The following is a 24,625-nucleotide window of genomic DNA, read 5'->3' as shown; positions in this document are numbered from 1 at the left end:
TTTAGATCTGGACTCAGTAAATGGCCAGGGTTTAGATTGGTACGTGGGAAAAATCGAGGTTGTGGTCCAAACCCTCAGTGAGGGACTGAGAAACGGTCAAAAAAATGTTAAAGTGAACCACCCTAAGGCGGAAGATACAAGGACGGTGGTTCACAAGGGAATGTCTGGAAAAGAAAAGAGAAGTGAGGAGAATGGCGCGCCGTCAAATCTTAAAGGGCGGGCAGGGTAGTGAAAATGCCCTTGTGACTCTAAAAAGAGAATATAATATGTTAATTAGGAGGACAAAAAGAGAACATAAAGATGGCTGTTGGCTAAAGTTACTTGAGGCAATTGAGGAAAGGAACCTACGCCAGTTCTGGAAATTAGTTCATTCGGCTGCGGACCGCCAGACAGCCGTAATGAACTGTGTAGTGTAAGAAGCAGCCTGGGAGGAATATTTGCAGGACTTGTATAGCCCTGGGAGTAACCGGGAAGAGAATCAGCACACAGACTGGAGCGGTCTGGTAGCAGATATAAAGCATGACTTTTCGGTCCCTGAAGTAAAAAGCACGATAAAGAGCCTGAATTTAACTAGAGCAGCAGGCCCAGATAACCTCCCGGCTCTGATATTTAAAACCCAGATAGACTGGTGGGCTGAATTTTTCGCCAAAATGTTCTGAGTCATTTTAGATACTGGGAGGTTCCCTAACAACTGGAAAGGGCCAATAATAAGGCCCATACACAAGAAAGGTGATATGCACACCCCAATAAAACTACAGATTAATCAATCTGTTAGATATTGGGGAGAAGATATTTGCAAAAATAGTGTTAGGCAAACAAAAAAATTGGGTTTAAGTGAATTCAATTGTCCCAGTAGAACAGGGGGGATTTAAAGAAGGGCACTCCACAGTGGACCATTGCTATGCCCTTTGGGCACTTGCCTAGAAGTCAATAGAAAAAACGGGGAAAATGTTCTGCTGTTTTGTCGACTTCCGGACGGCCTTTGACTTGGTGGACCGCATGAGGCTATTCGAGTGCTTGACTAAATATGATATCCCAGTAGGCCTACTAGCAATCCTAAAAGAATTGCTCAGAGGAAACTGGGCCCAAGTAATTAAAGACACTCAGGGGGCACTGACAAGGAAAATAGCCATAGGTAATGGGCTAAGACAGGGCTGCGTCCTGGCTCCTCTCCTCTTTTCAACTTTTTTAGCAGACCTACCAGCAGCACTGGAGGTTGAGAAAAGTGCGAGCCCCAGAAGGAGCGATAGGAAGGTAGCAAGCCTGCTATATGCGGACGACCTAGTGATAATCGATCAGACGGAGCTAGGGCTACAGAGAAAATTAAATACTTTTAATGACTACTGTAAGGCCAAATTTTTAGTGGTAAATATGGACAAAACGAAGATTCTGTGCTTTGGTAAAAGGTCCAAAAGCTTTAACTGGTACCTAGGTCAAACAAAACTGGAAATTGTAAAGGAATATAAATACCTATGCCTATGGTTTGAAAGCTCCTTAAAATGGGGTACACACCTGGAAGCCCAAAAAGCAAAAGCATCGTCCTCCATCAGTGGTCTGAAAAAATGTAAAAAAGACTATGGGGACATGTCACATAAACAAACGTTAAAGGTTTATGAAGCTTTGATCCCCCCTCCCCAAGTATTGTATGGGGTAGAATTTCTCCATCTCAGTGGCAAAGGAGGGTGGGATCGGGAGGAAGGTCAGGCCCTAAAAATGCTACTGTCCCTACCTAATTCAGCTATGATACAGGCAATTAGATTAGAGACAGGAACAATAGCATGGAATAGCCAGGCCCAAATGGCCGTGGTAAGATTCTGGAAACGTCAATCCCAAGGGGGCGCAGAGGTTTCACATTGGTGCAGTGAGGAAATCCGGCATAGTAACCTAAAATGGGCAATGGAAGCGAGAAGGAAAATAAAGGAGATTGGGAGTCTAAATGTGAGAGTAAACCAGAATTCCTTAGACGTAGCTTTTACCAAGAGTTTACTCAGAGCCCAAGGCGTGGAGCAATCAAGGAATCAGGACATAGAATACCTGAGAAAGATAAAATCGGTCCAATGCATGATAAGAGCATGGGAGAATGATGCGTGGTGCCCGTATCTAGAAACTTTGCCGAATTATGGATTTAGATGCAAAATCTTGAAAATCTGAATTGGCACCAACCCATGGCTAATGGAGGGGAGATTAAAGGCAGAAATGCTATTTCCCGATGGATTATGCAAACGTGGGCTGGGGACCAAGTGTGAAGTATTGCACATATTGTTAGGCTGCCTTATGATCCTAGAGGTGAGAAAACTGTTTTTACGGCCAATATTTATAATATATGGCATAAGGTCATGAGCCCAAGCCATTGCATTACTGATAGAAATGGAAAATCTGGATATCGCAATTGCACTAGGACATTACATGAGAGGTGTAAATCGTTTTGCTAGGGAAAAACGTAAGCAAGAACTGTGATTCATTTATTTTCTAACCCTCTCATTTAGTAGACAAAGGCTTAAGACTGATGTAATTTTAGTCTAAATGGTTTTAATCTATTACTGTTAATGAACACTGATGTATGTAAAGAACTTTTTAATCTTAGGAGATATGTAATTCTCGTTTTAAGTTTCATGAGGTTTTTAACTTTTTAATCGATTCTACAAAATTAGAAATACAGAGGTGTAAGGGGCGATGGGAGTTACGGTTTTACTGCAGACGCATTTAAGCAGAGCTACCCGGAAAGTAACTGTGTGATTTTAAATGTTATTGTGTATCATCTTGTTATTGACTGGTATTGTACAGATTTTATATTTTATAAGATCTTTGAGTTTAAAGACTATGGTCTAAATAAACAGAGTTCTCTCTCTCTCTCAACTGTTTTGAAGAAAGTTGCCTACTACTACCCTAAGGGCACAGCTCAAGGCAAGAAGGACAAATGTGCGTGTCTTACAGATGTAGGATGGATACACTTTGGTGCTAATATGTCACAAACCTTTTATATGTGAGTTCATATCTCAAACACTATTTCCTCACACTTTTGCCCATTTAATGCATGCATAGAACCTGTTATTATTGTGAGAATAAAACATGGTACGCATGAATAAACAATGCAACTTTGCCCACCCCAAACAGCAACAGGATGACACAGGCTGTCAACAATGCTATGCCAACACTTCAGGAAGGAGACAATGCTTTTTTGGGGGTGACTGCTGTCTTAAACATCTGAGGAGCTGCAGCAGAGATATCGTACCACATTAGACTGTGGTAAATGGTTGCTTGGCACTGGAACTTAGAAGCAATGAGCTGCTTCAGACTGGAAATGTAGCAACATTGACAGATCTACAGTAAAGAACACTACATAATATAATAATGTATACAAAGCAACATAACAGCACAATTAAAATATACACAACAAAACCAGAAAGCAACACTACAACCGCAATACATCACAACATTACATTGTTATAACACTGCACAAAACACAGCAGCGCCAACAGCAACAGAACACGTTAAAAGCACAATAAAATGACAAACGAAACATATGCACAAACGTTCTTGTCATACAAGACCTTCTCCAGAATCCTGTTTTCATTATATGGTGATAAAAGGTTTTGGAGCGAGCGCCGCCTTACAGCACACCAAACACATGAAAGAGCCCCACGGAAAGAGGGCTTGTGATCAGGCCCTGGGCAAGTACCATCAGGAGAATCAGTGCAGGAGTGGACTGGCTACTAACATTTCCAGACTAAGGCTGAGGCAACCGCATTAAATTCATTTGGGCCAGCTCCCTCCTGGGTTGGGCCATCTCCGTGCCAGGTTGGGTCAACTACCTGCCAGATTAGGCCAGCTCACTGCCGGTCTGGGCCCGCTCCCTGTGGAGTTGGGCCATCTCCCTGGCGGGTTGGGCCAGCTCCCTCCCGGGTTGGACCAGCTCCCTCCCGGGTTGGGCCAGCTCCCTCCCGGGTTGGACCAGCTCCCTCCCGGGTTGGGCCACTTATCTGCGGTGTTGGGGTAGCTCCCTCCCGGGTTGGGCCAGCTCCCTCCCGGGTTGGACCAGCTCCCTCCCGGGTTGGGCCACTTATCTGCAGGGTTGGGCCAGCTCCCTCCTGGGTAGGGCCATCTCCCTGGCAGGTTGGACCAGTTCCCTCCGGGGTTGGGCTAGCTCCCTCCCGGGTTGGACTAGCTCCCTCCCGGGTTGGGCCAGCTCCCTCCCGGGTTGGGCCAGCTCCCTCCCGGGTTGGACCAGCTCCCTCCCGGGTTGGGCCACTTATCTGCGGGGTTGCGCCAGCTCCCTCCTGGGTTGGGCCAGCTCCCTCCTGGGTTGGACCAGCTCCCTCCTGGGTTGGACCAGCTCCCTCCTGGGTTGGGCCAGTTCCCTCCTAGGTCTGGCCAGCTCCCTCCCGGGTTGGACTAGCTCCCTCCCGGGTTGGGCCACTTATCTGCGGAGTTGGGCCAGCTCCCTCCTGGGTTGGGCCACTTATCTGTGGGGTTGGGCCTGCTCCCTCCTGGGTTGGGCCAGCTCCCTCCTCGGTTGGACCAGCTCCCTCCTGGGTTGGACCAGCTCCCTCCTGGGTTGGGCCAGCTCCCTCCTGGGTTGGACCAGCTCCCTCCTGGGTTGGGCCAGCTCCCTCCTGGGTTGGGCCAGCTCCCTCCTAGGTTGGGCCAGCTCCCTCCTGGGTTGGACCAGCTCCCTCCTGGGTTGGACCAGCTCCCTCCTGGGTTGGACCTGCTCCTTCCCGGGAAGGACCAGCTCCCTCCCGGTTTGGACCAGCTCCCTCCTTGGTTGGGCCAGCTCCCTCCTGGGTTGGACCAGCTTCCTGCGCCTGTTTTGTGTTTATCTAATTGTAGTTCTGTGGCAGTGGACTAGGGAGGTGGGCAACTATTTACTATTTTTGACTGTGTACACTAGTGTATAGTTAGATTGTGCGACATTCAATCCCTTACTGCCATCTTGTTGCTGTGTCTCCTGCGGGGTTGGGCCAGCTCCCTCTGAGTTGGACCATCTCCCTCCCGGGTTGGGCTAGCTCCCTCCCTGGTTGGACCATCTCCCTGGCGGGTTGGGCCAGCTCCCTGCGGGGTTGGGCCATCTTTCTGGCGGGTTGGGCCAGCTCCCTTCCGGGGTAGACCAGCTCCCTCCCGGGTTGGGCCAGCTCCCTCCTGGGTTGGGCCAGCTCCCTCCTGGGTTGGGCCAGCTCCCTCCCGGGTTGGACTAGCTCCCTCCAGGGTTGGGCCACTTATCTGCGGAGTTGGGCCAGCTCCCTCCTGGGTTGGGCCACTTATCTGCGGAGTTGGGCCAGCTCCCTCCTGGGTTGGTCCAGCTCCCTCCTAGGTTGGGCCAGCTCCCTCCCGGGTTGGACTAGCTCCCTCCCGGGTTGGGCCACTAATCTGCGGAGTTGGGCCAGCTCCCTCCTGGGTTGGGCCACTTATCTGCGGGGTTGGGCCAGCTCCCTCCTGGGTTGGGCCAGCTCCCTCCTGGGAGGACGCTGACCAAAAGCGCCGGTGGTTGCTTCTCTTGTTCTCCTGAGGCGAAAAGCCGGGAGCGTGTTTTTAACCTGTTCTTATCTGTTTTTTTAAAACATTTGAAAGTCGCCTACTTTACTTGTGTGCACTCCCTCTTCCTGCTTGGCACTTTAAAACTCTTCGCTTGTGAGGCGCTGCAGCGGAGTTCAGCGCTGCCGCCCTTCCGTCGTCGAGTGAGGCCACGCCCCCTTTCTCGAGGCCACGCCCCCTACTGACGTCATCTACAACTATAAAATATGTGCTTCCCTCGGAAGCGCAGCGGACGAGCGCAGCGGGAGCGCCGTTTGCGCGCCGAAGGCGCGCCTAAGGCAAGCCCGTCTGCGCCCGTCCGCGATCGGATCGCGGCCAGCGCTAGTCACGCTGCTTGTGAGAACAGGGCGAACAAGAGAATCGTCTGGCCAAGAGAGAAATTACTAGAACTGAATAAATCTAATATGTGTCAGGCGATCAATTCTGACCTGGCCAAAACTGCTCTACCATTGATGTGCTCTAAATGCCGCAAAACATTCTGTGATGCTTCTTCATCACAAGTATTACACTTAAAATCAAAAATGAAACCGTCAGCTCATCACGCTGAGACTACTATTAAGGCTGGCCTACTAAACTGCAGATCCCTGATGAGACATGCTGATGACATCTGGTTGCTATTGGTTGATTCTGAATGGGACGTCTTATTCCTTACGGAAACGTGGCTATCTGAGGAAAATATGGCCTCCATATCATTGGCAGTCCCGCCTGGCTTTAAAATAAGTTTTTCGAATAGAGAAAATGGTAGAAGGGGTGGTGGGGTAGCCATTATCTTTAAAAACAAATTTACATTGGCGTCCTCTACTCCTACCACTCTTTCAGGCATAGAGGGGTTACTTTTTTGCCTTCAAATTAATCCTCAACTATCTGTAGCTGGTCTGATTATTTACAGACCCCCGGATTGCTCCTCAACCAACACCTGTGAACTCATGGATTTTATAGTCCAAAGCTCTTTGGCTTATTCATACTTCATTGTAGCTGGCGACTTTAATATTCACGTAGATAGTCCTGATTGCCCCTTGGCCTTGCAACTTATCTCAACACTGGAAGCTGCGAATTTACCCCAAATTATTCTGGAACCTACGCATAAGGCGGGCCATATGCTGGACCTGATTTTCTCCAACATCATGGACATAACCGCCAATCCCCCACAGCCACTGCTATGGACGGATCACTTTTTTATCCCTTTTTCATTCTCTCTCTCTCACCAGCACCGAACAAATGGGAAACGTTCATATGTACGTAGAAAATGGGACAATATATCAGCAGACTCCCTTTGCCCCGCTCTTGCAGCTACCCCTCCGGTTCTGTCTTCGGACGTGAACATTGATGCGGCAGCGTTGAATTCCTGGATAGGAAAAACGGTGGATATCATAGCCCCGGCAACAGTCGCCATATCACGGAGGGAATCCCCCTCCGCCCCTTGGTTCTCTACTGAGCTGAGGGGAAAAAAAAGCGACTGTAAAAGGCTTGAGCGACTGTGGCGGGCAAACTACTGCAACTCAGCAAAAACTCGCTATAAAGAAGCCCTCCATGGTCTCCACCAAGCCATAAGGAAAGCAAAAAAGATATTTTTTGCGTCTTCCATTCAGCGAGCGGAGCAATCCAGCAAAGAAGTCTTCAAGATTGTTCAATCTTTTTTTAAGCCCTCATCTATTGAGACTGAAGTCACTCCGTCGGAGAAACTCTGCGAGGATATCTCGGATTTTTTTGATAAAAAAATTGAGAAGGTTTATGCCTCTTTCATTAGCCCCGAGCCCACAGTATTGACGGATATGACCGACATAGTGCTGCCCTCCCCCTCCCTAGCCCATTTTTACCCCATTCCCTTGGCCGAGGCCCTGTTGGAAATAAAAAAAATGTAAAGCAGGGGCCCCTGACGACCCCTGCCCGCCTAAGCTTTGGTCAATGATGTCGGAGGCGATCGCTTTACCACTCTTACACATATGGAACACGTCCATTGCATCAGGCATATTTCCGGACTGTTGGAAACACGCCACTCTCCTTCCCCTGAAAAAGAAGCCAAATGGCGCTCCGGATGATCTAAGTAATCTCCGCCCAATCTCCCTTCTAGCAGCCCCGGGCAAAATGCTCCAAAAATTGATACAACGTCAATTGAACAGATTTATCGAGGACAACGAGATTCTGCATGAAACTCAGTCAGGCTTCAGATCGGGATTTAGCACCGAGACTGCCCTCATTGAGGTGGCTGAGTCGATTAGATGGTCTTTAGATTCAGGAGCATCAGCCATGCTGGTACTCCTGGATCTATCAGCCGCATTTGATACGGTGGATCACGACAGATTGATCTCACGGCTGAAGGATATAGGTCTGAAAGACAAAGCATTGGGCTGGCTACAATCCTATCTTGCAGATCGTTCCCAGAAAGTAGCGCTGGGCACCTTCACCTCAAAACCAAAACACCTCAAGTGTGGCGTCCCTCAGGGGTCGGCTCTCAGCCCATTACTTTTTAATGTTTACTTAGCCCCCCTCTTTACCTTGATCTCAAAATGGGGAGTGAAGGCAATTTCGTATGCAGATGATACGCAATTAGTCTTCCCTTTCTCTGACGTATCTGAGGCAGCCTTCAGCAAATTGAGGGGATGTCTTCAGGATATCTCCAGCTGGATGAATACTAACAAATTAAAACTGAATGCTGGCAAAACGGAGGTTGTCTTTTTTGGCAAACATAATCGCCCTCCCTCTGACCTGTGGTGGCCTCCTGAAATGGGTCCCCCCCCTCCTCCTAGCACCTATGCGAAGAACTTAGGTGTCAGATGGGACGAGGGTCTCTCCTTTTCGTCACACATACAACAAGTCACAACTGGCTGTCTTTTCAAACTTAGGAACCTTCGGAAGTTTCTTGCGCTTTTGCCAGCAGACTGCCGAAAAATGGTAGTCCATGCAACAGTTACATCCAGATTGGACTACGCGAATGGCCTATATCTTGGCCTACCCAAATATTTGGTACATCGCCTGCAGATCGTGCAGAATGCGGCTGCGAGACTGCTAAAACACATCCCTTTTAGACAGCATGTCTCTCCGCATCTACACGACCTGCATTGGCTCCCTGTGGCTAGTAGAATAAAGTTCAAAGCTCTAACCTTGGCGTTCAGAGCACTTAAGGGGTCCTGTCCTGATTACTTAAAACTTAGACTTCCCAGGTATCAGCAGGAGAGGCACCTGCGTTCTAACGCTCGGCTTCAGCTCCTCGTCCCTCGCGCCAAAAAAGCCAGACTCGGTGGCAGGTCCTTTTCTGCTAACACAGCAATACTTTGGAATAACCTGCCGGTCGCCATCCAAGCTGCCACGACTGAATCCTGTTCCAAGAAGCTACTAAAGACCTGGCTATTTGCCCAGAAAAGATAAGCACTCTCCCCCCTTTTTGTTTTTCCTGCCTAACAAGAGTTGCCCACTTAGCGCCGGGACACCTCCTTGTGAGGTAGCTGATCGCGCTTTAGAAATGTCAGTATTATTATTATTATTATTGGACCAGCTCCCTCCTGGTTTGGACCAGCTCCCTCCTGGGTTGGGCCAGCTCCCTCCTGGGTTAGACCAGCTCCCTCCTGGGTTGGGCCAGCTCCCTCCTGGGTTGGGCCAGCTCCCTCCTAGGTTGGGTTAGCTCCCTCCTGGGTTGGACCAGCTCCCTCCTGGGTTGGACCAGCTCCCTCCTGGGTTGGACCAGCTCCTTCCCGGGAAGGACCAGCTCCCTCCTGGGTTGGACCAGCTCCCTCCTTGGTTGGGCCAGCTCCCTCCTGGGTTGGATCAGCTTCCTGCGCCTGCTTTGTGTTTATCTAATTGTAGTTCTGTGGCAGTGGACTAGGGAGGTGGGCAACTATTTACTATTTTTGACTGTGTACACTAGTGTATAGTTAGATTGTGCGACATTCAATCCCTTACTGCCATCTTGTTGCTGTGTCTCCTGCGGGGTTGGGCCAGCTCCCTCTGAGTTGGACCATCTCCCTCCTGGGTTGGGCCACTTATCTGCGGGGTTGGGCTAGCTCCCTCCCTGGTTGGACCATCTCCCTGGCGGGTTGGGCCAGCTCCCTGCGGGGTTGGGCCATCTTTCTGGCGGGTTGGGCCAGCTCCCTTCCGGGTTGGACCCGTTCCCTCCCGGGTTGGGCCACTTATCTGCGGGGTTAGGCTAGCTCCCTCCCTGGTTGGACCAGCTCCCTCCCGGGTTGGGCCAGCTCCCTCCTGGGTTGGGCCAGCTCCCTCCTGGGTTGGGCCAGCTCCCTCCCGGGTTGGGCCAGCTCCCTCCCGGGTTGGGCCAGCTCCCTCCCGGGTTGGGCCAGCTCCCTCCCGGGTTGGGCCAGCTCCCTCCCGGGTTGGGCCAGCTCCCTCCTGGGTTGGGCCAGTTCCCTCCCGGGTTTGGCCAATGTTCTCAATCATCCTTATTAGCATCATCAACATAAGTTGGTGAAGTGCAGCAAACCTTCTGCGCTGTAGCTCATCCCTTCCAGTCACAGCCTGAACAAACTCTAGTCGCACAAAGGCCCCCCAACATACCTCATGTAAAGGGGCATCAATCCTGCTCCACTCCTGACCCCACAGAATACACTACAACTTGTTCAGTGGCCGAGCGTCCTTGGGGCGAGGTAAGGAGTCTGCGAGAATGAGAGAGAGAAATGAAGATGGCACTTAGGCCCGGGTGTGTCACAGGGAAGAGTACACAGACAGGGCACTTAACCCGGGTCTGTCACAGGGAAGGGTTACACAGACCGGGCACTTAGGCCCAGCTGTGACAGGGAAGGGTTACCCAGAGAGGGCACTTAGGCCCACCTGTGGCACAGGGAAGGGTTACAGACAGGACACTTAGGCCCAGCTGTGGCACAGGGAAGGGTTACAGACAGGACACTTAGGCCCAGCTGTGGGACAGGGAAGGGTTACACAGACAGGGCACTTAGGCTAAAGTGTGTGACAGGGAAGGGTTACAAAGACAGGACACTTAGGCCCAGCTGTGACAGGGAAGGGTTACACAGACAGGACACTTAGGCCCAGCTGTGGGACAGGGAAGGGTTACACAGACAGGACACTTAGGCCCAGCTGTGGGACAGGGAAGGGTTACACAGACAGGGCACTTAGGACCAGCTGTGGGACAGGGAAGGGTTACACAGACAGGGCACTTAGGCTAAAGTGTGTGACAGGGAAGGGTTACAAAGACAGGACACTTAGGCCCAGCTGTGACAGGGAAGGGTTACACAGACAGGACACTTAGGCCCAGCTGTGGCACAGGGAAGGGTTACACAGACAGGACACTTAGGCCCAGCTGTGGCACAGGGAAGGGTTACACAGACAGGGCACTTAGGACCAGCTGTGGGACAGGGAAGGGTTACACAGACAGGGCACTTAGGACCAGCTGTGGGACAGGGAAGGGTTACACAGACAGGGCACTTAGGCTAAAGTGTGTGACAGGGAAGGGTTACACAGACAGGACACTTAGGCCCAGCTGTGGCACAGGGAAGGGTTACACAGACAGGACACTTAGGCCCAGCTGTGGCACAGGGAAGGGTTACACAGACAGGGCACTTAGGCCCAGCTGTGACAGGGAAGGGTTACCCAGACAGGACACTTAGGCCCAGCTGTGACAGGGAAGGGTTACCCAGACAGGACACTTAGGCCCAGCTGTGGCACAGGGAAGGGTTACACAGACAGGGCACTTAGGCTAAAGTGTGTGACAGGGAAGGGTTACAAAGACAGGACACTTAGGCCCAGCTGTGACAGGGAAGGGTTACACAGACAGGACACTTAGGCCCAGCTGTGGGACAGGGAAGGGTTACACAGACAGGACACTTAGGCCCAGCTGTGGGACAGGGAAGGGTTACACAGACAGGGCACTTAGGACCAGCTGTGGGACAGGGAAGGGTTACACAGACAGGGCACTTAGGCTAAAGTGTGTGACAGGGAAGGGTTACAAAGACAGGACACTTAGGCCCAGCTGTGACAGGGAAGGGTTACACAGACAGGACACCTAGGCCCAGCTGTGGCACAGGGAAGGGTTACACAGACAGGACACTTAGGCCCAGCTGTGGCACAGGGAAGGGTTACACAGACAGGGCACTTAGGACCAGCTGTGGGACAGGGAAGGGTTACACAGACAGGGCACTTAGGACCAGCTGTGGGACAGGGAAGGGTTACACAGACAGGGCACTTAGGCTAAAGTGTGTGACAGGGAAGGGTTACACAGACAGGACACTTAGGCCCAGCTGTGGCACAGGGAAGGGTTACACAGACAGGACACTTAGGCCCAGCTGTGGCACAGGGAAGGGTTACACAGACAGGGCACTTAGGCCCAGCTGTGACAGGGAAGGGTTACCCAGACAGGACACTTAGGCCCAGCTGTGACAGGGAAGGGTTACCCAGACAGGACACTTAGGCCCAGCTGTGGCACAGGGAAGGGTTACACAGACAGGGCACTTAGGCCCGGGTGTGACAGGGAAGGGTTACACAGACAGGGCACTTAGGCCCAGCTGTGGCACAGGGAAGGGTTACACAGACAGGGCACTTAGGTCTGGGTGTGACAGGGAAGGGTTACCCAGACAGGGCACTTAGGCCCAGCTGTGACAGGGAAGGGTTACGCAGACAGGACACTTAGGCTAAAGTGTGTGACAGGGAAGGGTTACACAGACAGGGCACTTAGGACCAGCTGTGGGACAGGGAAGGGTTACACAGACAGGACACTTAGGCTCACGTGTGTGACAGGGAAGGGTTACACAGACAGGGCACTTGGGCCCAGCTGTGGGACAGGGAAGGGTTACACAGACAGGACACTTAGGCTAAAGTGTGTGACAGGGAAGGGTTACACAGACAGGACACTTAGGACCAGCTGTGGGACAGGGAAGGGTTACACAGACAGGGCACTTAGGCTTAAGTGTGTGACAGGGAAGGGTTACACAGACAGGGCACTTAGGCCCAGCTGTGGGACAGGGAAGGGTTACACAGACAGGGCACTTTGGCCCAGCTGTGGGACAGGGAAGGGTTACACAGACAGGGCACTTAGGCTCAAGTGTGTGACAGGGAAGGGTTACACAGAGAGGGCACTTGGGCCCAGCTGTGGGACAGGGAAGGGTTTCACAGACAGGGCACTTGGGCCCAGCTGTGGGACAGGGAAGGGTTACACAGACAGGGCACTTGGGCCCAGCTGTGGGACAGGGAAGGGTTATACAGACAGGGCACTTGGGCCCAGCTGTGGGACAGGGAAGGGTTTCACAGACAGGGCACTTGGGCCCAGCTGTGGGACAGGGAAGGGTTACACAGACAGGGCACTTGGGCCCAGCTGTGGGACAGGGAAGGGTTACACAGACAGGGAACTTGGGCCCAGCTGTGGGACAGGGAAGGGTTTCACAGACAGGGCACTTGGGCCCAGCTGTGGGACAGGGAAGGGTTTCACAGACAGGGCACTTGGGCCCAGCTGTGGGACAGGGAAGGGTTACACAGACAGGGCACTTAGGCTCAAGTGTGTGACAGGGAAGGGTTACACAGACAGGACACTAAGGCTCACGTGTGTGACAGGGAAGGGTTTCACAGACAGGGTACTTAGGTCCACCTGTGGGACAGGGAAGGGTTATACCGACAGGGCACTTGGGCCCAGCTGTGGGACAGGGAAGGGTTACACTGACAGGGCACTTAGGCTGAAGTGTGTCACAGGGAAGGGTTACACAGACAGGGCACTTAGGCCCGGGTGTGACAGGGAAGGGTTACACAGACAGGACACTTAGGCTCAAGTGTGTGACGGAAGGGTTTCACAGACAGGGTACTTAGGTCCAGCTGTGGGACAGGGAAGGGTTACACAGACAGGAAACTAAGGCTCACGTGTGTGACAGGGAAGGGTTTCACAGACAGGGTACTTAGGTCCAGCTGTGGGACAGGGAAGGGTTTCACAGACAGGGTACTTAGGTCCAGACAGGGTACTTAGGTCCAGCTGTGGGACAGGGAAGGGTTTCACAGACAGGACACTAAGGCTCACGTGTGTGACAGGGAAGGGTTTCACAGACAGGGTACTTAGGTCCAGCTGTGGGACAGGGAAGGGTTTCACAGACAGGACACTAAGGCTCACGTGTGTGACAGGGAAGGGTTTCACAGACAGGGTACTTAGGTCCAGCTGTGGGACAGGGAAGGGTTTCACAGACAGGACACTAAGGCTCACGTGTGTGACAGGGAAGGGTTTCACAGACAGGGTACTTAGGTCCAGCTGTGGGACAGGGAAGGGTTTCACAGACAGGGCACTTGGGCTCACGTGTGTAACAGGGAAGAGTTTCACAGACAGGGTACTTAGGTCCAGCTGTGGGACAGGGAAGGGTTTCACAGACAGGGTGTGTCAAACGTCCTGTGAGAAGGAGAAGGCTTGATGTGAGCGTAAGTGTCTGTAAGAGAAATGAAAACAGCCTGTGTGGCTCCTGTGTGACTCAGCAGTGTGTGAGAGGGAAATGTGTCAATGTTTTTTGATGAAAGCAAGAGGGGGCGACACGTAGCACCGAAAAATGAGTGTGTGACCTGCGGCCACAATGTTCAAGGCACGGTTTAACGCCGAAGACACTTGTGCTGTGCGTGTGAATCACGTTCTGGGTGGGGAGATGGTAGTCCAGAGCAGGGAATCTGTGAAGTGTTTTTGCACTTATGCAAGATATTTCCAAATGCGCGGCGGTAAATTGTGTATAACTGCGCATGCGGGGGTGAGTTTGCACGATTATCGATGGGAATTCACAAGTATCCTTCAGAAGTACGACTGGGAGGTGTGGTGTCGTTCAATCTAGAAGCAATCTTAGGAACCCTTGTGGCGCCCGAAAATTCAGACACTCACTTACACCGAAATTCACGACTTCCCCCATGAGTGCATATGTCCACTTCTTTCTAAACCCTGCTTTTACTGAGCTTCGGTCTATAGCGTGGGAGACTGATAGTGAACAGTGCGTGAGGTGGGAGATGCCACGTGTAAATGTTTAACAGAAACTGTGTAGAAATGGCACTGAAGGTGTGACAGATACACTGGGTACCGAGTGAGGCTGGGAAAGAGTGGGTTGTGAAACAACTGGATGCACTACATAGTGTGCAACACGGGGGCCGAGGAAGGGGTGGATCGTGAAACAGGCACATGCACTATGTAGCCTGCAACACAGGTGCAGAGGGAGGGGAGGATTGTGAAACAGGCACATGCACTATGTAGCCTGCAACACAGGGGCAGAGGGAGGGGTGGATTGTGAAACAGGCACATGCACTATGTAGCCTGCAACACAGGGGCAGAGGGAGGGGTGGATTGTGAAACAGGCACATGCACTATGTAGCCTGCAACACAGGTGCAGAGGGAGGGGTGGATTGTGAAACAGGCACATGCATTATGTAGCCTGCAACACAGGTGCAGAGGGAGGGGTGGATTGTGAAACAGGCACATGCACTATGTAGCCTGCAACACAGGGGCAGAGGGAGGGGTGGATTGTGAAACAGGCACGTGCACTATTTAACACGCAACACATGTGCAGAGGGAGGGGTGGATTGTGAAACAGGCACATGCACTATGTAGTCAGCAACACGGGGGCCGAGGAAGGGGTGGATCGTGAAACAGGCACATGCACTATGTAGCCTGCAACACAGGTGCAGAGGGAGGGGAGGATTGTGAAACAGGCACATGCACTATGTAGCCTGCAACACAGGGGCAGAGGGAGGGGTGGATTGTGAAACAGGCACATGCACTATGTAGCCTGCAACACAGGGGCAGAGGGAGGGGTGGATTGTGAAACAGGCACATGCACTATGTAGCCTGCAACACAGGTGCAGAGGGAGGGGTGGATTGTGAAACAGGCACATGCATTATGTAGCCTGCAACACAGGTGCAGAGTGAGGGGTGGATTGTGAAACAGGCACATGCACTATGTAGCCTGCAACACAGGGGCAGAGGGAGGGGTGGATTGTGAAACAGGCACGTGCACTATTTAACACGCAACACATGTGCAGAGGGAGGGGTGGATTGTGAAACAGGCACATGCACTATGTAGTCAGCAACACGGGGGCCGAGGAAGGGGTGGATCGTGAAACAGGCACATGCACTATGTAGCCTGCAACACAGGTGCAGAGGGAGGGGAGGATTGTGAAACAGGCACATGCACTATGTAGCCTGCAACACAGGTGCAGAGGGAGGGGAGGATTGTGAAACAGGCACATGCACTATGTAGCCTGCAACACAGGTGCAGAGGGAGGGGTGGATTGTGAAACAGGCACATGCACTATGTAGCCTGCAACACAGGTGCAGAGGGAGGGGAGGATTGTGAAAAAGGCACATGCACTATGTAGCCTGCAACACAGGGGCAGATGGAGGGGTGGTTTGTGAAACAGGCACATGCACTATGTAGCCTGCAACACGGGGGCCGAGGAAGGGGTGGATCGTGAAACAGGCACATGCACTATGTAGCCTGCAACACAGGGGCAGAGGGAGGGGTGGATTGTGAAACAGGCACATGCACTATGTAGCCTGCAACACGGGGGCCGAGGAAGGGGTGGATCGTGAAACAGGCACATGCACTATGTAGCCTGCAACACAGGTGCAGAGGGAGGGGAGGATTGTGAAACAGCCACATGCACTGTGTAGCCTGCAACACAGGTGCAGAGGGAGGGGAGGATTGTGAAACAGGCACATGCACTATGTAGCCTGCAACACAGGTGCAGAGGGAGGGGAGGATTGTGAAACAGGCACATGCACTATGTAGCCTGCAACACAGGTGCAGAGGGAGGGGAGGATTGTGAAACAGGCACATCACTATGCAGCCTGCAACAAAGGGGCAGATGGAGGGGTGGTTTGTGAAACAGGCACATGAACTATGTAGCCTGCAACGCATGTGAAGAGGGAGGGGTGGATTGTGAAACAGGCACATACACTCTGTAGCCTGCAACACATGTGAAGAGGGAGGGGTGGATTGTGAAACAGGCACATGCACTATGTAGCCTGCAACACAGGGGCAGATGGAGGGGTGGTTTGTGAAACAGGCACGTGCACTATGTAGCCTGCAACACAGGGGCAGAGGGAGGGTTGGATTGTGAAACAGGCACATGCACTATGTAGCCTGCAACACAGGTGCAGAGGGAGGGGTGGATTGTGAAACAGGCACATGCACTATGTAGCCTGCAACACAGGGGCAGAGGGAGGGGTGGATTGTGAAACAGGCACGTGCACTATTTAACACGCAACACATGTGCAGAGGGAGGGGTGGATTGTGAAACAGGCACATGCACTATGTAGTCAGCAACACGGGGGCCGAGGAAGGGGTGGATCGTGAAACAGGCACATGCACTATGTAGCCTGCAACACAGGTGCAGAGGGAGGGGAGGATTGTGAAACAGGCACATGCACTATGTAGCCTGCAACACAGGGGCAGAGGGAGGGGTGGATTGTGAAACAGGCACATGCACTATGTAGCCTGCAACACAGGGGCAGAGGGAGGGGTGGATTGTGAAACAGGCACATGCACTATGTAGCCTGCAACACAGGTGCAGAGGGAGGGGTGGATTGTGAAACAGGCACATGCATTATGTAGCCTGCAACACAGGTGCAGAGTGAGGGGTGGATTGTGAAACAGGCACATGCACTATGTAGCCTGCAACACAGGGGCAGAGGGAGGGGTGGATTGTGAAACAGGCACGTGCACTATTTAACACGCAACACATGTGCAGAGGGAGGGGTGGATTGTGAAACAGGCACATGCACTATGTAGTCAGCAACACGGGGGCCGAGGAAGGGGTGGATCGTGAAACAGGCACATGCACTATGTAGCCTGCAACACAGGTGCAGAGGGAGGGGAGGATTGTGAAACAGGCACATGCACTATGTAGCCTGCAACACAGGTGCAGAGGGAGGGGAGGATTGTGAAACAGGCACATGCACTATGTAGCCTGCAACACAGGTGCAGAGGGAGGGGTGGATTGTGAAACAGGCACATGCACTATGTAGCCTGCAACACAGGTGCAGAGGGAGGGGAGGATTGTGAAAAAGGCACATGCACTATGTAGCCTGCAACACAGGGGCAGATGGAGGGGTGGTTTGTGAAACAGGCACATGCACTATGTAGCCTGCAACACGGGGGCCGAGGAAGGGGTGGATCGTGAAACAGGCACATGCACTATGTAGCCTGCAACACAGGGGCAGAGGGAGGGGTGGATTGTGAAACAGGCACATGCACTATGTAGCCTGCAACACGGGGGCCGAGGAAGGGGTGGATCGTGAAACAGGCACATGCACTATGTAGCCTGCAACACAGGTGCAGAGGGAGGGGAGGATTGTGAAACAGCCACATGCACTGTGTAGCCTGCAACACAGGTGCAGAGGGAGGGGAGGATTGTGAAACAGGCACATGCACTATGTAGCCTGCAACACAGGTGCAGAGGGAGGGGAGGATTGTGAAACAGGCACATGCACTATGTAGCCTGCAACACAGGTGCAGAGGGAGGGGAGGATTGTGAAACAGGCACATCACTATGCAGCCTGCAACAAAGGGGCAGATGGAGGGGTGGTTTGTGAAACAGGCACATGAACTATGTAGCCTGCAACGCATGTGAAGAGGGAGGGGTGGATTGTGAAACAGGCACATACACTCTGTAGCCTGCAACACATGTGAAGAGGGAGGGGTGGATTGTGAAACAGGCACATGCACTATGTAGCCTGCAACACAGGGGCAGATGGAGGGGTGGTTTGTGAAACAGGCACGTGCACTATGTAGCCTGCAACACAGGGGCAGAGGGAGGGTTGGATTGTGAAACAGGCACATGCACTATGTAGCCTGCAACACAGGTGCAGAGGGAGGGTTGGATTGTGAAACAGGCACATGCACTATGTAGCCTGCAACACAGGTGCAGAGGGAGGGGTGGATTGTGAAACAGGCACATGCACTATGTAGCCTGCAACACAGGTGCAAAGGGAGGGGTGGATTGTGAAACAGGCACATGCACTATGTAGCCTGCAACACAGGGGCAGAGGGAGGGTTGGATTGTGAAACAGGCACATGCACTATGTAGCCTGCAACACAGGTGCAGAGGGAGGGTTGGATTGTGAAACAGGCACATGCACTATCTAGCCTGCAACACAGGTGCAGAGGGAGGGGTGGATTGTGAAACAGGCACATGCACTATGTAGCCTGCAACACAGGGGCAGAGGGAGGGGTGGATTGTGAAACAGGCACATGCACTATTTAACACGCAACACATGTGCAGAGGGAGGGGTGGATTGTGAAACAGGCACATGCATCATGTAGTCAGCAACACGGGGGCCGAGGAAGGGGTGGATCGTGAAACAGGCACATGCACTATGTAGCCTGCAACACAGGTGCAGAGGGAGGGGAGGATTGTGAAACAGGCACATGCACTATGTAGCCTGCAACACAGGTGCAGAGGGAGGGGAGGATTGTGAAACAGGCACATGCACTATGTAGCCTGCAACACAGGTGCAGAGGGAGAAGAAGAATTGTGAAACAGGCACATGCACTATGTAGCCTGCAACACAGGTGCAGAGGGAGGGGAGGATTGTGAAACAGGCACATGCACTATGTAGCCTGCAACACAGGTGCAGAGGGAGGGGTGGATTGTGAAACAGGCACATGCACTATGTAGCCTGCAACACAGGTGCAGAGGGAGGGGAGGATTGTGAAACAGGCACATGCACTATGTAGCCTGCAACACAGGGGCAGATGGAGGGGTGGTTTGTGAAACAGGCACATGCACTATGTAGCCTGCAACACGGGGGCCGAGGAAGGGGTGGATCGTGAAACAGGCACATGCACTATGTAGCCTGCAACACAGGGGCAGAGGGAGGGGTGGATTGTGAAACAGGCACATGCACTATGTAGCCTGCAACACGGGGGCCGAGGAAGGGGTGGATCGTGAAACAGGCACATGCTCTATGTAGCCTGCAACACAGGTGCAGAGGGAGGGGAGGATTGTGAAACAGCCACATGCACTGTGTAGCCTGCAACACAGGTGCAGAGGGAGGGGAGGATTGTGAAACAGGCACATGCACTATGTAGCCTGCAACACAGGTGCAGAGGGAGGGGAGGATTGTGAAACAGGCACATGCACTATGTAGCCTGCAACACAGGTGCAGAGAGAGGGGAGGATTGTGAAACAGGCACATCACTATGCAGCCTGCAACAGAGGGGCAGATGGAGGGGTGGTTTGTGAAACAGGCACATGCACTATGTAGCCTGCAACACATGTGAAGAGGGAGGGGTGGATTGTGAAACAGGCACATACACTCTGTAGCCTGCAACACATGTGATGAGGGAGGGGTGGATTGTGAAACAGGCACATGCACTATGTAGCCTGCAACACAGGGGCAGATGGAGGGGTGGTTTGTGAAACAGGCACGTGCACTATGTAGCCTGCAACACAGGGGCAGAGGGAGGGTTGGATTGTGAAACAGGCACATGCACTATGTAGCCTGCAACACAGGTGCAGAGGGAGGGTTGGATTGTGAAACAGGCACATGCACTATGTAGCCTGCAACACAGGTGCAGAGGGAGGAGTGGATTGTGAAACAGGCACATGCACTATGTAGCCTGCAACACAGGTGCAAAGGGAGGGGTGGATTGTGAAACAGGCACATGCACTATGTAGCCTGCAACACAGGGGCAGAGGGAGGGGTGGATTGTGAAACAGGCACATGCACTATGTAGCCTGCAACACAGGGGCAGAGGGAGGGGTGGATTGTGAAACAGGCACATGCACTATTTAACATGCAACACATGTGCAGAGGGAGGGGTGGATTGTGAAACAGGCACATGCACTATGTAGCCTGCAACACAGGTGCAGAGGGAGGGGTGGATTGTGAAACAGGCACATGCACTATGTAGCCTGCAACACAGGGGCGGAGGGAGGGGTGGTTTGTGAAACAGGCACATGCACTATGTAGCCTGCAACAAAGGTGCAGAGGGAGGGGTGGATTGTGAAACAGGCACATGCACTATGTAGCCTGAAACACAGGTGCAGAGGGAAGGGTGCATTGTGAAACAGGCACAAGCACTATGTAGCCTGCAACACATGTGCAGAGGGAGGGGTGGTTTGTGAAACAGGCACGTGCACTATGTAGTCTGCAACACATTTGCAGGGGGAGGGGTGGATTGTGAAACCGGCACATGTACTATGTAGCCAGCAACACAGGGGCAGAGGGAGTGGTGGATTGTGAAACAGGCGCATGCACTATATAGTCTGCAACACAGGGGCAGAGGGAGAGGTGGATTGTGAAACAGGCACATGCACTATTTAGTCTGCAACACAGGTGCAGAAGGAGGGGTGGATTGTGAAACAGGCATATGCACTATGTAGTCTGCAACACAGGGGCAGAGGGAGGGGTGGATTTTGAAACAGGCACATGCACTATGTAGTCTCCAACACAGGGGCAGAGGGAGGGGTGGATTGTGAAACAGGCACATGCACTATGTAGCCTGCAACACAGGGGCAGAGGGAGGGGTGCATTGTGAAACAGGCACATGCACTATGTAGCCTGCAACAAAGGTGCAGAGGGAGTGGTGGATTGTGAAACAGGCACATGCACTATGTAGCCTGCAACAAAGGTGCAGAGGGAGTGGTGGATTGTGAAACAGGCACACTCGCTATGTAGCCTGCAACACAGGGGTAGAGGGAGGGGTGGATTGGGAAACAGGCACATGCTCTATGTAGCCTGCAACACGTGCAGAGGGAGAGGTGGATTGTGAAGCATCTCCTACCCCCAACCCCCCTAGGATTTACAGAATAAAGGGCAGGCGGGAGGGGTGTCACTGTATGATAAATGCCCGGGAACGGTATCTCCCTTTTCAGAGAAGACGGACACTTTGAAATGAGAGAGCATACAGCCACTAAGGGGGTCAGGGACTCGCCTCCTCTGGTGAAGTGCGGATGAAAGAACTGTGAATGTGCCTGAGTGAGGACACGCCATTGTGCTGCACTGTTCCACCTCACCCACTGGGAGGCGCTGTTCACCTTAACTGACTCAGAGAAGGATGTCTCTAAGGATAAAGCACCGCCGCCCGTGTCAGGGGGAGCGATGAAATCAGATGCCAGGGGCTTGCGGGGGCGGCAGTGATCAGCACACGGGCCTGGGGGTGAGGGACAGCAGCGGTGCCTCCGGCCAAGGGGGGTCCATGAGGGAGATGGGTGGGAAGCGTGGGGACGTGTTACTCCTTTGGTGAATGACCAACCAGCGACTGTCAGTCACTCATTCCTGAAGACAGGGGTCACGGTTTCGAATCGATGGGGCAGAGCTGGGTAGAGGTCAATCAATCAATCAATCACTGCATTTCTAAAGCGCGCTACATACCCGTGAGGGTCTCAAGGCGCTGGGGGGGGGAGCGCTACTGGTCGAAGAGCCAGGTCTTGAGGAGTTTTTCTGAAGGCCAGCAGGTCCTGAGTCTGTCGTAGGCTGGTAGGGAGAGTGTTCCAGGTCTTGGCGGTGAGGTAGGAGAAGGATCTTCTGCCGGCGGTAGTTTTCCGGATACGAGGGACTGTGGCAAACGCGGGGTTGGCAGAGCGCAAGCTTCGGGTGGGGGTGTGGAAGCTGAGTCGGTTGTTTAGGTAAGTAGGTCCGGCTCTGTGTAGTGCTTTGTGTGCGTGGATGAGGAGTTTGAAGGTGATCCTCTTGTTGACGGGGAGCCAGTGCAGGCCTCTCAGGTGGGGTGTGATGTGGCTGCGACGGGGGATGTTGAGGATCAGTCGTGCCGAGGCGTTCTGGATTCGTTGTAGTCGTCTCAGGAGCTTGGTTGTTGTACCTGAGTATAGGGCGTTCCCCTAGTCGAGTCTGCTGGTGACGAGGGCCTGGGTGACGGTTTTCCTCGTGTCGGGAGGGATCCATTTGAAGATCCTACGGAGCATTCTGAGGGTGTTGAAGCAGGACGCGGAGACAGCGTTGACTTGCCTGGTCATGGAGAGGGTGGATTCAAGGATGACCCCCAGGTTGCGTGTGTGGTCTGTGGGTTCCGGGGCTGTGCCTAGTGATGTGGGCCACCAAGAGTCGTCCCAGGCTGATGGGGTGTGTCAGAGAATGAGGCCCTCCAATTTGTCTGAGTTCAGCTTCAGTCTGCTGTCCTTCATCCAGTCGGCAGTCAAAAACACATGAGGGTCCCTGAATATAAATGCTAGGCGGAGGAGGCAGGGAAAACACTATAATCAAGAACAAAGAAACTTCCCCTAGAACAAAATATATAGTAAGGTAATCACTCTAATCTTTTTCAAAACATCATCATTGTCCCACACTGAGAATATTTATTTGGAAAACTTGTATCTATTTATTATTTTTTCTAAAGTATTCCTTTTCTGGAGTGTTCATTCATTAATCCAAAAGCAATAAAGACATCAATATATATACACTCTATTTACAGTTCAAAACATATGTGAAAAACGCCCTCTCATAACTTCAATACATCCAACGATCACACCCATCCATACCATCATCAATCATACCACTAGACAATATATACAGAAGACACAGAGTAATTACAAATGATTAACATTCATATATATACAAAAGACTAAGCATGGGCGCAAAATCTGTTCCGCTCGCGGATTTTGCGGATTTTCGGCAAATTCGCAATCCGCGAACTCCCACGAATTTGCCGAAAATCCACAAATCTGCGAGCGGAATGGATCCGGGGGGCAAAAGTTCAAGCTTCAAGCTTGTAACTATTTTAGAATGGCGCCGGCAAGCTGCCAGCACCATTCTAAAATAGTTACTAAGTTAGCTTCAACAGGAAGCACTAATAGAAGCAAGTGCTCGAGTTTAACTGAATTCGAGCACCTGCTTTATTTTATCTATTAGTGCTTCCTGATGAAGCTAACTTAGAAACTAATTTAGAATGGTGCTGGCAGCTTGCCGGCGCCATTCTAAAATAAAACAGGAGAGGGGCAGAGGGCAGAAGGGCACAACAACGAGTGTGGCAGAGGGCAGAAGGGCACAACAACGAGTGGGGCAGAGGGCAGAAGGGCACAACAAGAAGTGGGGCAGAGGGCAGAAGGGCACAACAACGAGTAGGGCAGAGGGCAGAATGGCACAACAATGAGTGGGGCAGAGGGCAGAATGGCACAACAACGAGTGTGGCAGAGGGCAGAAGGGCACAACAACGAGTGGGGCAGAAGGGCACAACAACAAGTGGGGCAGAGGGCAGAAGGGCACAACAACGAGTAGGGCAGAGGGCAGAATGACACAACAACGAGTGGGGCAGAGGGCAGAATGGCACAAAAAACGAGTGGGGCAGAGGGCAGGAGGGCACAAAAAACGAGTTGGGCAGAGGGCAGAATGGCACAAAAACGAGTGGGGAAGAGGGCAGAAGGGCACAAAAACGAGTGGGGCAGAGGGCAGAATGGCACAGAAACGAGTGGGGCAGAGGGCAGAAGGGCACAACAACGAGCGGTCTCGCACAAAAAAAACCTGCGAACACGCAAAGCACCCCGCGAACACGCAAAGCGCCCCGCGAACTCGCAAATCGCCCTGCGAACACGCAAAAAAATCCGCAAATTCGCACAAATTCGGAGAATTTTGCGGATCGTGACTTCGCAAATCCGCAAATTCACGAATTGTGAATTCGCAAAATTCGCCCATACTTACAAAAGACCAAACAAACAGGTGAAAGGAAAAAAGGAAAAAAGCGCCGACGCGTGTTTCGGAACAGGACCAATATCCACCAATCCTTCGTCAGGGCGCAAATGAATATCTACAATTTCTTCAGTATCTTCTCAGAACATCAGAAGTATACCAGAGAGTTCAAATTTGAAGAATAATTTTGAATTTTTAAAATTGTGTGATGAATTGAAATCAGGGCTGAATCTTCACATCTTTATATTGAGTCTTTAAGGAGTATCCCTATCTTAGACAGGAAACATAATTAGCGGTACACGTACTGAATATGTTATTCACAGGAGCATTGGATTAAACTTGTAATAAAATGGATCCCGGACAATGTGAAAGGATCAGGGCAATGCTTCAACCTACGATATTAGTAATAGAGCCCAAACTCCTAATATGTCTCCAGGCGGTTAAAATCCCGAAGCGTGGTAATATAAATCCCGGAGAAAATAACTGAATAGAGGCGATAGTTCAGCCAACGGTATTTGGGAAGGGGGCACAGGTTCCTAT

The sequence above is a fragment of the Lissotriton vulgaris genome, chromosome 2_2 (genome assembly GCF_964263255.1).
Source record: "Lissotriton vulgaris chromosome 2_2, aLisVul1.2, whole genome shotgun sequence".
Lineage (NCBI taxonomy): Eukaryota > Metazoa > Chordata > Amphibia > Caudata > Salamandridae > Lissotriton > Lissotriton vulgaris.
The sequence above is the reverse complement of the archived record's forward strand: the minus strand, read 5'-3'. Positions refer to the sequence as shown.